Consider the following 18,298-nt stretch of genomic DNA (forward strand, 5'->3'; position numbering starts at 1 on the left):
ATTTTTATGCCCACGGAATTAATCGACTTGTGTTACGTTGGAAAAAGTGCACCGATTCAAATGGCGCTTATTTCGATTAAATAAGTACAGTTTAAAGTACCTAGACTCAAAACAACGGACAAAACTTTTGAAACGATTAAATATTTGTTATTTAATTATCTTCGAATTATTAGATTAACAAAAACAGCGTATATTAAAAATGTACGAGCGCCAGGGTAGTTTTGTATAAAAGGCTTGATTTTTTGCCCGATTATTTAAATTAATAAATGACTTCAAAAGTAGGCATATTTGACATTGGTCTTGTGGGAAAACGATAGATGGATGATGATATGTTTTCATACATTTCTCCAAAACTAGTCCGTAGAAATCAAAAAAAATATATTTTTTCAAATTTGACGGTCAGTTATGGTTATAACTTGGCAATATAAGACGAAAAATAAGAATACAATTTTTCGATATCTGGAATAATTTTCAAATTATCGAAAATTGAAAATTTTGTTTAATTATTTAGCTTTCAATACTTCGAAAACCAAGGCAGATATCGAAAAATTCTATTCTGTGTTTTAATCTACATTTATGAAATTATAACAAAATTTATCATCAAAGTTGAGAATAAGGTACAAATAATTTCAACCACAAGTCTAAAATTGCCTTGGCGCTCGTACTACCTTAAGCATTGTAAGCTTGTGACTCAATCAGATTGAGAATTATAACAGAGAAAAATAAATTCAAACATATGATTTCTAGAGGGGTGTAAATATTTACTAACACAAACTTTAGAAATATATCTTATACCTGTCACGAAATGTAAATAACATAGCTACATTTACCAATGGTTCTTATTTGTACCTACAAATCGGTTTACAATAATGGAAAATTTTTTTTTTTTCATCGAAAGTATAGGATACACAAATGCGCAGAATGTATAACTTTTTGTATGTAGATTGTATGACGAGATTTTCTAACACAATTGGCTTTGTTACATTTCAGGAGCTTCACTATGAGTTTTTTTCATAAAAGCTTGTTTAAAATCTAGACTAGTATAAAGCCTTATCTAAATACTTTTTGTTGAAAATTTTTTGGTAACACTGATTTGGGTATAATATCTGTATATGGGTATAATAAAACTGGATGCAACCTTTCTGTTTGTATATATCTACCGGATGTTTTTTTTAATTTTGGCATGTACGTGGAATCAAAAAATATGTTTAATCGAGGAAAATAGGCACTTCAAAGAAAGTTATGATAAAAAAACCAATCATTTTTAGCCCCCGAACTAAAAAAAAGGGGTGGTATAAGTTTGACCGCTGTGTGTCTGCCTGTGGCATCGTAACGCCTAAACGGATGAACCGATTTTAATTTTTTGTGTTTCTTTGGAAACGCAATTTAAAGGAGAGTGTTCTTAGCTAAAGTGCGAAATTGGTGTTCCGCACCCGAAACACTAAAAATTGGCGACGATCTTCAAAATCGATTCAGTTTGGAAAAGGCATGACATATAATTTTAACATATAAATAATTACTATGGAAATGGATGGCCAAATAAACCTAAAAGTGAAATGGTAAAATATTTAAGTAATTTAAAACAATAATTTGAAAGAACAAAGTCAATTTAAATATTTCAATTTCAATTCTAATATTTCCAAAAATTTGTCCCAAAAAATGATAGCTCTCTAAATATCCTTTTCATCTTATCTGATATCCTTGACCATCACTTTGATATTGATTTAAGAAGGAGTGCTATAAGTTTAAAGTGTTTATATGTGCGTCTGTGTGTTTCTAGATGGCATCGAAGCCCCTAAACGATCTAAACCATTCGTATGAGAACATTTTATAGCTAAGTTTCCAAAAATCGGTTTACAAGGAATAAATCGCATTTGTCGGGGGTTTTTTAAGCCGAATAGTTAAGGCAGGTAAAATCTAGGTTATTGCCCATTTCTTCATTAAATTTTTTTTTGGGAATTTCAGGGAAAACTGTTCAGTCTGTTTTTGTTGAAACTGTACGGTTTGTGGAAAAAATGTTCACACAAAAAATATTACTTTTTTAATCAATAACATCTTTCGTATTTGAAGTGTTAATCTATTTATTACCAATTATGGAGTAAGCTGAGATTTTCATTGGACCTGAAAACCTACATCAAGTTTAATGTCTGCGTAATAGGTGCAAACATTTTTTGCTAGAACCATTTTTATCGAAAAAACTTAAAAAAAACACCTAGATATATACGAATATTGCGAATATTGCAAAATAAAGTTACTTATTTTTTTATAAAGAACATTTTTAAATTTGTTCTATCTCGTTTTACAAGATGGATCCTACTTTAAACTTTAAACGTCCAGAACACGCTATAAAAATTTCAGATTGATATCTTTTTCCGTTTTTGAGTTATCGCGTTGTCAGACAGGCGGACAGACAACCGAAAATGTACTAACTAGGTAATTTTATGAACACCTATACCAAAATCTTGGTCGTAGCATCAATATTTTTAAGCGTAGTCAATATTTTTAACCAATAGTTTTTAGCAGTAATTTGTAATCCCATATTCTTTTAGCATAATCCCGACAGGAATTATGTTAATGAATGGTTTCTTATACTTAGAAAAATAGTTAAATACCATTTTCAAACAGATTGGTGCCTACTCATAATATAGCGGCAATCAATCACTGGCTCGGATTGAAGTTATTTTAACCAACCTTATATATAAAAATGAATCGCTGAATGTGTTGCTAAGCGCAAATCTCGAGAACAGCTGAACCGATTTCGTTAAATCTTTTTTTTATCTTATCTTAATATTCTTTGAAGTACGAGGATCTTACGTAGAGAAAAATTTTTAAACTTCCCTGAAAAAGTCTAAAAACAACTCTTTTCTATATTCCCAAACAGAAGTTTCGTAATAATGATAAAGTCAATTTGAACTTTAATACCATACCATAAAGTTTAAGTGTTAGTAGAGGGGTTCCGGTAAAGCAAAACAATTGGGTTACGTTAGAATCGTATGTCAATATCTGTCAATATTTGTCAATATTTATCAATATATGTCAATATTTTTCAATATTTATACTATTGTAACATTACTCAAAAACAAATTATCTATGGTAAAATGTAAATTGTCTGTGGTAAAATGTCAATTGAAATGTAAACGTAACAAATAGCAGAATAAATATTTTTTTTTTAAAAATCGACTGTTAGACAGTATGAAGTTCGCCGGGTCAGCTATAAAAGGGTATAAAACTTGCAAAGCAATAAACAGGCTTATAATTCCACGCTAGAGATAATATTCTAATAATTGAAGAATTTTTTCAAATCATTTTAGTGTGGCTGCAAATTTCAATCGGTTACTTTACATCGCGCATCCAACGTTAGTTATAACGCAATCGCTCTCATACGCAAAACGTACTTAGTCCTTACCCAAGTTCAAGAAGTAAATAAAGATCCGAAATACAATAATCTTAAAATAATCTCTCGAAAACAATGTCAGCTCTCGTACCATAAAAAATATATTCAAATATTTTTGTTTAATAAATGAAGTCGACTAAAATGACCTATATATTATAAATATTTCTTATATTAATATTCCTCATTATATCGAAATTGAATCAAATACCTGTTAATTTTATTGACTACAGTGTTTGTGTTATAAATTCTGAATGAAGTCACTGATTAGTTTTACTAATTAGGTCATGTCAGTATTGATATAAAACTAAATTCAATGTTAGACTGAGAGTGAGTTATGTAATCTCTCAATTCCAAAGTTTTCTCTATTAAATTTTTTATCACAAAAATTGTTATGAACAAAATTCACACATGTAATTTATTTATGACATGACGCTTATTTGAATTACTTTTTTGACATCATGCTATGTCAGTGCTATGTCGCCCTATTAGCTCAGTTGGTTAAGGCGTAACCAATTCCTTCCGCTGTATGCTTAGGGTAGCGGGTTCGATTCCCACCGTCTCAACAAAATTAATTTAATTTTTAGTTGTGATGGGCTGGTGTAGTGCATTATATATGCATGAAGGAGAGGCACTCAGTCTCTGAAATTGAGGAACTGATAAATGAAATTATCAGCGAAAAGGTAGTAAAACACATATGGTATCACAATGGACTCTTTAGCCTTTGTGTGTCCTTCGTGGACAGCCAATAAATCCTTACCTATCCTAACATAACCTATGTATAACCGAGTGATAACTTAAGGATGATATAAAAATCAATGGATGTAGTAAGACTTCTTGGACGAGTTATGCTATTCTTATCGAGTTTGAAAACATTTTTTAAAAAGTTGATCTGTAAATAACTTAATGTAAGATTTGAGGACAAACAACTACTAAAGCCACCCCCTAATTTTTTGGAACAGTTTTTTTCAGCTATGTCCGTTGATACAACCGCAAGTCTTATTTGAAATATCTTGTCTTCACGAGGTCATTTATCCCAGTGATGGGATATAATTAAAGAGAATTGAAAAAAATACTCCTGTACCAAGAATCGAGCCATGATCTCTTAGATTCCTGGCATATGTGCATTTTTAAGTAATAACTTCAGTTTAAAGCTGTTGTCTCCGTACAATATTGTAAAAATATTTTGGACTATACTTAACTATACTACACACACATAGTCAACGACTAGAGTTAAGACTAAGAGTATAAGAAGTTGGAAACTTTATTACGATAATACATTTTATTTTTTACAACTAAGTTTTAACTCTAATGTACAATGGGGAGATATTCTCCTAAAAAATAAAATGTATTATCGTAATAAAGTCTATCTTCAACTTCTTATATTCTAACTATATTCGATTCAGTTCAACAATAAAATTCATTAACTTTGAGTACTCAATTATATCTCAGTAATTAAACGGTCAATAATTTTTAAACAAATACATCAATGTTCAAAAAAATAAAATGTGAAATGAAAACCTTAAGTCTAGTTAATTAAAATACTTGTTAAAAACACAACTTCTCCCATGCTTCCATGTTAATGATCCGAACTTTAATTAAATTTATTTCGTTATAAGAGGTAAATCGAATTTCTAATTTTAAAAATAAATTCTAATTTTTAACCGACTGTAAACAAAAAAAGGAGGAAGTTATCAATTCGACTGTATTTTTTTTTGTGCGTTACCTCTCAGAACTTTCGACTGGTTGAATTGATTTTGATAATTTATCTATTTGAAAGCTGATGCTTCCTGTTCGGTCCCATTTCTTTTTGGTCCAGTTCTGACAACGGCATCCACGCAAAAATCATTAAAGTCTTAAATTTGCATTAAGTATGCACGGCAAGAGGATGATTCTTTTTTAGTGACAAATTAGTTAGTGTACTTCAGATTCACTAAAAAACACAAAATAAAACAAACTTTTAACAAATAGAAAACCGACTTCAAAAGAAAATCTTTTCCAAAACAAATTAATATGCACTAGAAAGTAAAAAATAATGATAATATAATGTAGTTAAAATTATTGTTATTTTTGCAGTCGTCGTCAGCCAACCTAATGTAGCAAACTGTTCTGTCAGAGTGGTTTCCTTGGCTGACACCGACTCCAAAAATAACAATAATTTTAACTTTAATATATTATCGTTATTTTTGAAGTCGGTTTTCTTTTTTTCTTTTTTATCATGGTAATTGTATTTAATAATATCCTTAGAATAAGTGTTAATTGACTATTCTATTGGTATGGTATGTACTAATGCTTATAAAATCAGCTAGGCTCTTGGCATATATATAGTTTCCTACAACTCTTGGTCTAAATGATGTGTATTTGCGTGTCTAATAGGAATATTGGTTTTATATGGACATACAAATTAAATTCATAAATGAATATATTCTCATAGATATATTTATATATCCCTTAACAACATTAGAAATGGAGAACTGAACATAGAGAGGTGATACATTTCGTTTATTATTATTGGAAAATAAATTGAATATTACCTTCATAGAATTCATATACATACAAAGTGATCTAATAAAACTTATACAGTTTTTAATTCAAATAAAAACGAAACGTAGTCACTTTTTTTTTTTAAATATTAGAGCATATGGCCTAGTTGTAGAATTGAAGTCAAATTTATCGATTTCCAATTGAAGAGGCCAGTCAGTTTATTGGCTATTTTAATATAAAACAAACAATTGACACAGTTAATTGTTGAAATACCATGTATAGACATTGATTACTCTATCACATTACACATATACCTATACATGTTGTACATACATAACTGATAAATTTTATTAATACTTAATATAAAATTTGCATCAAATGTGCGCAATCGTGAGTAATCAGCGATGGTTACAAAAAAATGTTTTAATCAGTATATGGATTTCATTTCGGACAAAATGTTGTGATTTGTCCATCCTAATAAACAAATTGATTATCTCGGCTCAGAAAGGTTAAATTATTGGATGTTGGACAAAAGTATACAAGCGCTTTTGGCTTAAAATACGATTTTGCCTGATGTCGAATTTGCCATAGTACGCATTAAAAGGCAGATAAAACTAGACTTGATGAAAATTTTAACGTGATTTAAAATTTATAAAAAAACGAAGAAGCTATAAGCATTCAAAGATTGTTGCTCTCCTTTCAGCAAAACAAACTTTTATATGTATTTTTCTTCTTCTTTGTTTACTTAGAATTTTAAACGTTCATATTTTACGTACTTTTAAAGACTTTAAAAAACCAACATCATTTTCCTGATCGTGAAATTCTTCACCTGAAGTGATAAAAAAAGCCCACATGCCTATTGTCAAAATAATACGCTCTTAAACTATAAGCATCGAGTCACGGGACTCCCTGTATATGTAATTAGATAACGCCCAATCCAATTTATTTCGAGAATGAATTATTATATTCTCTTTAACATATTATAGTCACTAATAATCGCATATTTCTCTGTCCTATATATATTTCTTGTGTGCGTGTGTATGTACTGAACTCCTTCTAGACGGGTGGACCGATTTTGATGATATTTTGTGTGTGTGTTCAAGGGGATTTGAGGATGGTTTAGATTCACCATTACGTCCACTACAATTGTTTTTGAGGGTTCCTCACCAAAAAAATGAAATTTCATTAAATGGTGGGAGCGCATATAAATCATATTACATTATATTACAACTTACTTTGTGTAGTATGTATTTTTAATAGTATTCAGGTATTGTCAATAGGCATTTATTAGAGCCATATGCGAGCGTAGCGAGGTCTACTATCAAAGGCCAGGCCAAAGGTCGATGGTCAGGCCAGTCCAATAAATAGGAGTTGAATTGGGGTTTAGCGGGATGGGTTTAGCGGACAGGCTAAACGTAGTATATGTATTATTGAATTGGAGTTACGTTTTCACGGGACAACGTCTGTCGGGGCCGCTAGTCTTATATATGAATTGAACGACATCTTTCTGTCATAAGAAATAATTACATTGTATGTGTAAGCTAATTAATTACTATAATGGTCAAGTAAACCAATTGTAAGCTATTTCCTTAGTCATATAAAATATATGAAGTTAGAAGAGTTTTTATGGAAGTTCTTAGGTATAAAACAATGAAGGAATGTGTACTGTGTGTTATGGTTATATGTTACTGTGGATAATTGGTATTGTATGTTTATTTCAAGTGATGAATCTGACCGGCTAGGCTGTGTTCATGTATACACATATACAAGCTCTCTTTGTTTTATATATAAGAACGTCCATAAGAACTCTTCTCACTTTATATAATATAAATGGCCAATAATATGGTTAACAAACAGTATAAGTTTTAGACTAACTATTAAACCGATTTTAATAAAATTTGTTACATAGATAGTCTAGACTCTGGAAAAGGGCACAGGCTAATGCGGAAGTTTGAAATAGAGGTGGAAACGGCTGTGCTTCAAAAACTTAAAAAGTTCTGTATCGATTAAGCTCAAATTTTGACACAATATGTATATACAACCAGCTTTAAGGATTTTTTTTATCTATTTTAAACCTTCGGAGAGTGGAAAGGTGGACGTATTAGTGGGGAAGAATAATCGAATATTTTCAAATAGACCCAAGTGGGATATCAAATAAAAGACCATGAAGTGTACATTACAAAACTGTAACCACAACGAAAGGAGATATGGGGGCATAGGCGAAAGTGGGAATGAACGATCGAAAATTATCCCAAGCCTGCTATCAAATAAAACGGTATTATAAAATGTGTACATTAAAAAAACTGTAAGTTACATGAAAGTCAGTTCAGCCGTTTAAAAGTTGTGAATTTTTTATCGGGGGTAAAAAAAATTTCATAAAATTTACTAGATACTTCTCATTTATTTCCATGAAGCCATAAAGTCCCACAGCGAAGCTTTATATTTAAAATTGAAGTTGCCCAACGAAGCGGGTAGTTCACAGCTAGTAAATAATCAAATGTTAATTTTTTGTGAGGGCGCTCGTCAAATCTGTTGGTTTTAAATTTAAAATAATACAAAAAGTACTGTCTATTTTTCAACGGGCTGGCTCGATCTATTGTCTCAATAATTAGCAATTCAATGAACACTATAAATAGTAGAGGTTAGGTACGTGAAACTATTAATTAGGAGTTTTTTTTTCTTTTAGAAAAATGCTTTTGTTCATTTTATGGCTGGTAAAACTATTAAAAGAGAAGAGAATGCAATATAATAAATTCTAAACATTATGTGCTTTGAAATCGAAATAATACAGCTAATACATATTCTAACATCGATTATAAGACACTAACCAACATATGGGTTGGTGCTATATGTATATTGGGTGTCTTAAAATTGAAATATCATATTCAAAACACATTGATTAAGCCAAGAAAAAGATTGATAGTAGAAAATTTGGAAAACAAAAGAAAGCACCGATTTTAATAAAACTTTTTGTAATGTGTTTATAAAATCCCGAGGAACTTTCAGACACAATTTTTTTTTTTTTAAATGCTTATTTTTACTTAAAATTGTCATCTAGTATGTATTTTTGGTCGCTAAATAATGTCAGATTACACTAATTTCGTCACTTGAAAATCGTGCATTTTTGACACTATAATATAATTAAATATTTTTTGTCCAAGCGTACCGATCACGACACGCCTCTTGTCAAGATTGTTAAGAAAACCTTATATTTCTTCTCCAATTTGAAGCTCGTTTTATACCAGGGCAATTTTTCTTCCAGTGTTTTCTCGAGGTATTAGCATTTTGTAAACGGAGGCCAAATTATAGTTAACTATCATAAACAAAAATTTCAAAAACAAATATAACTTTTATTTTAGGTTCCTATCAAAAATGCAGCATATTTTGTAAGAGTCATTTAGAGAATTTAACTTTCTTTAAATTTATCATATTTAATTGCTTTCGTCTTTTGTGCATTTTCGGAGATATTTCGAGATATTTGAATTTTAAGGCATATTTGAACATTTTTAACCAAGTTTCCAAAAACTGTATGGCAATGAACGTACCTCAATTTGGGGGAGAAGAATGGAATTTTCTAAGCAGTGTAATTGTTTTAATAACAAGTGAAATTACGAAAATTTAAAAAACCCCTCGACAAATGCGATTTAATTCTTGTAAACCGATTTTTGGAAACTTAGCTATAAAATGTTCTCAATCAAGTCGGTTCGACCGTTTGCTACTACGATGCCACTGAGAAACACATTGACGCACAGATAAACACTTGAACTTATATCCTTCTTAAATCAATATCAAAGTGATGTTCAAGGACATTAAATGAAATGAAAAGAATACTTAAATGGATGGTTATCAGTTTTTGGGACCAATTTTTTAAGATTAAAATATTTTAGTTGACTTTGTACGTTTGAATTATTGTTTTGAATTACCTAATTATTTTACCATTTCACTTTTCGAAATGAATTGAGCCATTGTTATTTGACCATTCATTTCCATAGTAATTATTTATATGTTAAAATTATATGTCATACCTTTTCCAAACTGAATTGATTTTGAAGATCATCGCCAATTTTTTAGTTTTTTCGCCTATGTAAACTTAAGCTTGCACTTGAAAAATAGCTAAGTTAAATTACCTTTCAAATGAAACAAAAAATTAAAATCGGTTCATCCGTTTAGGTGCTACGATGCCACAGACGGACAAACACACACACACACACACATAGCGGTCAAACATATTATAACATCCGTTCTTTTAGTTCGGGGATTAAGAAGGACCCGTGACACCTGCCCGTTTGCTCGTAAAATTGAACGTTTTACCAATGCAACATTTCGAGTCTTAAAATATATTGGAGTAGAGCATCTTCAATCTTTACCCTTAAAATGGACCTTTGTGGAGCCCAAAATCCAAGAAAAACAACAAAACAAGTGTCGCGTTTTTCTTAGTGTATTCAGAATCGCCCCTTATAATGTTTGTGGTAAAATCAGTAAAGAAAACATTTCTTACTGTGGGGGTTATAAATCACAACAGTTAAGCTCACAATCAACTTAGTGTTGTGTAAATGTGTATATATTTACTGTGAACCAAATCTGCATTAAACAAATTTACTTATTTACCCCTTATAGACAAAGATAGATTACTTACACAACCGTACCCAAGTTATATTCACTATTTTGTATCTTTTAAGTCTTGTTTAGTCTGGTCTGATTCATATACAGTGTGTCCCCGGATAGAGGTAACTACACTTGTAAATTTTCTTATTTTGCATTTTAAGAAAAAAAGTCATTCTTTATAACAAATTTTGCTTCGGTATTTCTATTTTTCTAAATTCGGTATCACTATTTTTTTTTTTTTTTTTGGTAAACTACCCATTCTTTTTATAAGTTGACAAAATGTTACTAAGAAAAGTAGTTCGAAATTAACAATTATGACTCAAGATTCAAATTCATGACTGAATTTCAAGAAGATCTTTTTAACTTTGACAATTCCATTCTTAGTGCATGTTTATCCGAGAAAATAAATTTTCTTTTTAATTTTCTAACCTCGTCCACAAAAAAATACACTGTCGAATAGTACATGTTAAATGATTTATTATTATTTTCTTTGTAACGTTTCTTTATAATTACAACTTTTGTTCAAATAAAAAATAATGTTATAATTAAAGTATACGGATCTTCTTGATATTTTGTATAGAGTCATAGTTGTAAATTTCGAACTATTTTTCTAAATTACATTTTGTCAACTTATATAAAAGCATAGTTTACCAAAAAGAAAAATAGTGATTTAAACTTTTTGACTAACCTGTACATTATTTAGAAGTTTTAATTATGCCTACATACTTCTCAGAATAAGCAAAAATTTTTATAAAGAATGACTTTTTTCTTAAAATGAAAAATAAGAAAATTTACAAATATAGTTACCTCTATCCGGGGACACACTATATATTATTTTATTAAGTTCAAATAATAAATTGCACTTGCCACATGGAAAACTTTCTTGTTCAATATTACTGGTGTGTTAGTATAAACTTTCCTAACAACAAAAAACATATTTTTTTTTAGAACTGTTCAATAGTTTAAACAACGATCGTTGTGTTGCATAATTTTTTTTTTTCAAATGGAAAAAATTATCACGTAGTTTACAAACTAATCAACAAAGCATTTCCAAAGCTGTGTTCACATGAATAGTTTTGCATATTGTGATGAGTATACTTTCTGTGTCTATTTATGAAACTTTTGTATGTAACCTGCAGTTACCTGTCATTTCAATATTCCAATCAGAGAAAACTTCGTTAAGGTTGTTGTCTCGCTTTGGGCATATAGACAGAAAATTATATACAGAATCACAGATGTTTATTATTATTATTTATCATACAGAATACATACAGTACAGTAAAGAATGGTTAAAAGCATGTTAAAACTAATAATTGAATATGTGTGCTCATAATGTGTGTACATACATATTATTGCTGTTGAAGTAGTATACAACATTTTTGCAATATTATACGGACACAACAGCCTTAAGCACGGGAAAAACTGGATTATATATCATAATATTTTCGATGATTTCTTTTGATCAAAAAAATGATAAAACTGAAATTATAATTGATCTAGTTGCATCTTAGTAGATGCACACTTGTTCATCTGCATAAATCTACTTATATCACAATTGATGTACTTATACCACAATTGATGTATAATAATAGTGTTACTTCACCTATGTTAGTCAAAGTACATCAACGTACATAATCGTACATCAGTGTTGGTCAACAGATGTACACAGAGAAACTACTGTACTTCAATTGTAATGTAACTAGATCTACATAGACGAATAAATGTACATCTACTAAGACATAGCCTCACTTTTTACGTTCTGAGCACGCTATAAAAATTTCTGCTTGATATCTCTTTCCATTTTTGAGTTATCGTGTCCACAAACGGGCAAATAGAGAGGCAGATAGACAAGCGGACAATCGGAAAAGTGATTTTATGAATACCTATACCAAAATTTTGTTCGTAGCATCAATATTTTTAAGCGTTACAAACTTGGGACTAAACTTAGTATACCTTGATATATATTAAATATGTACATGGTATCAATACATAGTAAAAAACAAAGTTGCTTCCGCTGTCTGTCACTATGTCTGACGACCATACACCATAAGAAACTAAAATTAATAAATTTTTTTTACTTAAACCTAAGCCTTGGTGAAATCCGCAATGTTTCAATGGTGTGTATCTCGTGCCATTGAGAATAAATCTAATTTCAATATTTCCCCCCTCATAATATTGCCATTCCGTGCCGAAAATTATATGTTACACCCATTTGCAGAAGAAGATTGTGAAGCGAGCAGCTACACGCTTTTGCAATACCCTGTAAAAGAGTATACATAATAGTAATACAAAACCAATGATAGATGAAACTAGATTAGCACACGATTTCTTCTTCAGTGAACCATAAATGCTTTCTTTATTAAAATAAATAACAATAATCTAACACAGAACATCGAACAATTCGAAAACAATTGAGAGAACAAACATTAATAATAACTAGCATTCATTTATAGGCTATATTTTTCCCATATTAAGAGAGAAAAATAAAACTTCTTTTTTTTTTGGTATTTTATTTTTAACCGATGAAAAACAAGGAGGTTATCGATTTGAGTGTATTTTGTGTGTGTATGTTACGCTTTATCTTCGCTATTTACAGGAGAGCCAATTACCGATTTAAATTATTCTTTTTCTATTGGATAAGGTTATGCTTTTGGGGTAATCCCATATAAATTTTATCAAAAAATTTATCCCTAAGGGGAAGTGGCAAGAAATTAAGACATGATTTTTTTTAATTACCAGTTTTCATTGACTTTAATGCATTCTGGGTAGTTTTAGCTGAAACTCTTAGAAATAAAATCGACCTCAAAAATGTACAGAAAAATAAACTATTTTAGAGTAGGTAAATATTTCCTAAGAAATCAATGTCCTTAACAAATTTTAAGCTAAGAATATGATTGGCGTCAACTTGAAAACAAAACAAAATTATTATTTACTAGCAGATACCCGCCCTTTGCTGGACAATTTCAACTTCAAAAATTACGGGTGTAACAGACAAACAAACAAATATCCTTACTTTCACATTTATAATACATAGGAATTTTTTAGTTAGTTCTTTTTTTTCAAACAATGCTTTTATGTTTTGTTGTGAAATATATTTTTAAACTAATTTTCTCCGATAATATAGACTTATGCATTGCATCCATAAGCAACCTTTTTTAGTTAGAATAATACTCCAGTCCAGTTACGGTTTGACCCAAAAGTTTTGACACTAGATTTTTTTATTTATTCATTCGATAGGAGATTGTTTGAAAACCTTAAATCTGATTTTGCGTATCCGGGAAATTAACCCTTTCGCCACCATCTTGAAAAACGAGTTTTTTTACGTTTCGATCTATATCTTGCCTCCTATTCATTCAAATTTGATGATTTTGATGTCGTTGGACTGGCCTGCGTTTTATCTTCAAACCCTTTTCTGTCAAAGTACACGCTACGATTGATAACCAAAAAGTTATTCGTTATTTTGTAACAGATTTTGCAAATAGTTTTTTAATAGTGAATCTTTTTCTTCAAGAGATATCAAGCTGAAATTTTGACAGCGTGCTTAGGACGTAAAAAGTGAGTTCAAGTTCGTAAATGAGAAACATAGGTCTATTGGGTGTTGGGTCCGTAAAACCCATCTTTTAAATGGTTAGAGATAGAACAAAAATTTAAATGTAAAAAATGTTCCTTAAACAACTAAAAATACAAACTATTACAAAAAAAAACTTACGAAAAAATTTTGGCTTTGAACACGAATAACTTTTTTGCTACCAAGCGTAGCGTGAACTTTGGCATAAAATCGTTTGAAGATAAAACGCTGGCTCCAACGACATCAAAATCATCAAACTTGAGGAGATTTTGATGCAATTTGACGAGAAGATTTTTATATATTTTAAACCGAAGAAAAATTATTCGACATTTCCTTGGACTTTTAAATTTATGGGATCCTTATATTTTATAGTTATAGACCATATGTTTCTCAAAAAAATTCATTATTATACATAAGCAAGGAAGAAAGATCCGAACCGCAATATATCTTAATTTCAAGAGATTGAAATCAAACCAATCCAAAAATTTTCATAAAAGTTATTTTGGTATCGGGGTGCTGTGAACTTATACTTTTATTTTAACATTATACCAATCAATTTGTGTCTACATTATAAGACAATAAATATCACCTTCGCTTAAAAATTGAAAATTCGATTTTCCTGAAAAAAAACCTAGTTCGATACCTAGGGTTAAAATTTACTCATGCTATGTCCCATTATATAAATACTGCCCTAAAAGTTTGGACTAATATTGTTGCTAAACCTTAATTTCCATGATCTAAAAATCAAACTTTGAAAATTAAAGGATCATTGAAAAACTATTTTCCAGGTTTCACTGCTAGAAATTCCATTGTTTCTATCTTTTCTATATGAAGTAGAAAATTTAGATGTAATACTTAGAAAAAAAATTCCAATGCATAAATTTCCATTGGCTATTTTTCCCTACAAATGCTACATTTCGAAAATTTTACTGCTAAATATTTCACCCTTTCTATTATTCTTCTTACCGCTATTTTGATTCACTACGTTTTACCCAAAATAGGGCTAATTTTGTTTCCATGGTACAATATTTACAAATGAGTCAAGATAATTCAATCATCATTGTTCAGTAATTTAAAAATTTTTAGTAAACACTTCGTACAAAAAATAATAATTATTTAAATAAAACATTATTACATAATTTAATTTAATACCGAAAAACATGTTTACTTATGGCACATCAGGTAATTTTAAAATTTATTAATTAATTTAAAATAAAAGTTTGATTAATTTTGTTGTGCTATTATGTTATATTTATAATTTAAAATAGTGATATTATTTAATTCAATGACATTTCTGTGACAAATTTCATATTCTTTAACGTAAAAGAAATAATAAAAATCTAGTAAGATACTTTTTAGTTAAGTTAATTTTAGTTAAGTTTGTTTAAAAAAATTAAGTTCATATTCATTTTCAAAGTAAGTCCGTAATTTTAATTTATATTTCTCATTTTTATATTTACATTTAGTCACAAGCCGACCAGTTATGAGCCTAGGTCAAAATTCGGATGAATTCTTTTTCAGTCCATCGTGTTATTTTTGTTAGGTCAAAGTAAACAAAAAATGATCTTACATATTTTTGTCTAAAAGTAACCATTTTCGAGGAAACACTTCTATTCAAAATTTAGGAATTTTAAGGATCGAAAACTATAAAAAAAATGTATAGCTTAACTTTAATATTTATACCAATGTTTTAATATCCCGAGTAGATATTGCTCCAATTTTTATTCTTAGTCCTCGGTTTTTAATGTCTGAGAAGTAGGACAATCGACAGAAACGGTAATAGGTATATGAGTTATTTTTCGGTAGCAAATATTTCAGTTAGATATATATTTAACATTTTTCGCTTTTCGATCAAACTGTTTTTTGTAATTATTTGCTTAGTACGTAAATTTCATTTAGAGGTAATTAGAAAAAATAAATTTATTACCTAGAAAAACTGAAAAAAGAAAACTTCACCCAAAATGTGTTGAGCAAACATACATTATAAATTATATCTATTAATTTTTTCGAAAAAAACGTATAAAAAAAAGGTTTAAAATAAATTTCATATTCTGTTCATCTCTGAAAAGTTAACTTTTATGCATATTTCTAGATATTCGAAAAATTTATTTTTCATTCTTATATTAATACAGAGTTTCTATTTTAACTTGGCATTTATTAAAAATTATGTCAAAAAATCTTTTAAACAAAAGTTCGATCATTGGATCGATGCCTCGATGAATACCAAATGTATGTTTATTTTTAGGTGGGTAGATTCTAGGTTAAATGGTGGTCAAATTTTACAAACGAAACTCTATATTTTTTTAGTTAATTCGCATTTTATAGAAAAAAAGATAACTTTTTCTGAAAAATAATTATTTATTAATGCTTATTTTTTGTGATCTGTACAAAAAATTTCTTATGCAAGAACTATTGTTTTTTAAGAAAATTCGTAGAATGTGAAGAAACGTTCTTTCTTTGAGAATGTACGAACGCCAGGGCTGAACTAAGTCTAAATCAAATCTGAATTTTAGGGGGGTGGCGGTTGCCCGATTATTTAAATAAATAAATAGACTTCAAAAGTAGGCGTATTTAACAATGGGTTTATGGTAAAACGGTAGATGGGTGATAGGTTTCCATAGATTTCTGCAAAACTAGTCTTCAAAGTCTCCAAAACTTCAATAAGTTATTGAAAACAAATTAAGAATGTATGAGTATGGTAGAAGTGACACAAATTCAAAAATTTTTTTTTTTCCAATTTTGGTGGTGAATTATGTGAAAACTTGACAATTATAAGGCCAAAAGTACGACTAAAATTTTTGGAGTATCGATATCTGGAGTAATTTTCAAAATGTCGAAAATTGATAATTTTGTTTAATTGTTTAGTCTTCGATATTCTGAAAACCCAAGCAGATATCGAAAAATTTAATTCTTATTTTTCGTCCACATTCATGAAGTTATAAAAAAAACAAAGTTGAAAATAAGGTACAAATAATTCCAACCACAAGTCTAAACTTACGTTGGCGCTCGAAACTGCCATTGAGAATTTTTTTAAATTTCTTTCTTATATTTTTTGTAAATTTAAGTTAAAAAAAACACCATGGATAGATACTTATCAATGCTTTCAAGTTGAAACAACCATAAACTAATTAAAAAAATAAACTCTAGCTTTTTTAAGTTAGCTTCTACCCCTACTAAGAGGACAGCAGCTTTTTAATTTCTAGTGTATAGGGTTTGCCGAATAGTAGACACATACAACAACATACATATATGCATAAATTATTTATAAATTCTAAAATTTGATTAAAGAACTAATTGTAATGAACACAAAGTGAAGTACTAATTTTAGTGAAAATTATTTTCGTTGTTAACGAACGGATAAGAGGAAAATTTTCATGTTAAAATTTTATGTTGAATAATTAACTCATAATAGAGCCATTATTATTATTCGTTACATTAAGATTTAATTGAAAACCATGGTTATAAATAATCTATTCACATATACATATGTAAAACATACGATGTGTGCCAAAATTTAGTTACGTATTGTGCACCTACGTAGTAAAACGATATGACGTATCCGAAAACTATATCATAGAAGGGCATAGAGTGATAAAATTCTTGAGGGTAAAGTTACAAATTCTAAGTGTTGATTTTACAGACAATCAACGAGATAGAGAGTTATAAATTGTAATTTTGCAATCAATTTTAATTGAGTATGCAATTTCGAAAAGGGCACTTCGCGCATTCCCTACACCTATTGTTTTCGAAAAATGCTACAACTATAAACGAAAAAGAGATTCCAGAAGAATATTTAAAAAATATATATGACATATGTTTTATCTAACTAAATTAAAATTGTACGGTTTTTTTCTTATAAAAAATCTTAAAATGTGTACGTCATAAAAAAATTGCTTCCATAAAAAATTTCTGTAATTTTCGAGTAAAAAATAATTTTCATTTCGATTTTTTCAGTCATGTACCCTTTTTGAAATTGCATATTCAATTTGGTAGATGACTGATAACGAAATTGCCATATTACCCCCAAAAATTTAAAAGTAAACTTGATACCATAACAAAATTTGAAAGTTAAAGTTGATTAAAAATGGAATAAGTTATAATCGTTCAAATATTGTTGTCCGTTTCTTTCTTACAAAACAGTTTTATCTGTAATCTCTATGGATATGAAGATACCGGGCAATGACGTCACTATTCTATATTTTACTCCTTTGTTAAATTAGGAGCTTTAAGCATTCATACTTAGCATACTT

At 29.3% G+C, this 18,298-nt stretch overlaps 2 protein-coding genes across 7 annotated transcripts in view; one reads left to right on the top strand and one right to left on the bottom strand.

Moving 5' to 3' along the window:
* The window catches only part of LOC123301196, a 306,076-nt gene that overhangs the window by 199,094 nt on the left and 88,684 nt on the right, over nucleotides 1-18,298 (bottom strand). The gene's annotated exons all lie outside the window — the stretch shown is intronic.
* The window catches only part of LOC123300115, a 75,564-nt gene that overhangs the window by 11,143 nt on the left and 46,123 nt on the right, over nucleotides 1-18,298 (top strand). For 2 of the 6 annotated variants that reach the window (XM_044882598.1, XM_044882597.1), the window contains exon 1: nucleotides 15,279-15,464. The exons of 2 other annotated variants lie outside the window; for them this stretch is intronic. The gene's annotated coding sequence lies outside the window, so the exon portion shown is untranslated. Of the gene's footprint in view, nucleotides 1-15,213; nucleotides 15,231-15,278; nucleotides 15,465-18,298 lie in introns of those variants that run through there. 2 more of the 6 variants (XM_044882599.1, XM_044882600.1) reach the window with 2 other exon arrangements.

Source organism: Chrysoperla carnea, chromosome 5 (assembly GCF_905475395.1).
Source record: "Chrysoperla carnea chromosome 5, inChrCarn1.1, whole genome shotgun sequence".
Lineage (NCBI taxonomy): Eukaryota > Metazoa > Arthropoda > Insecta > Neuroptera > Chrysopidae > Chrysoperla > Chrysoperla carnea.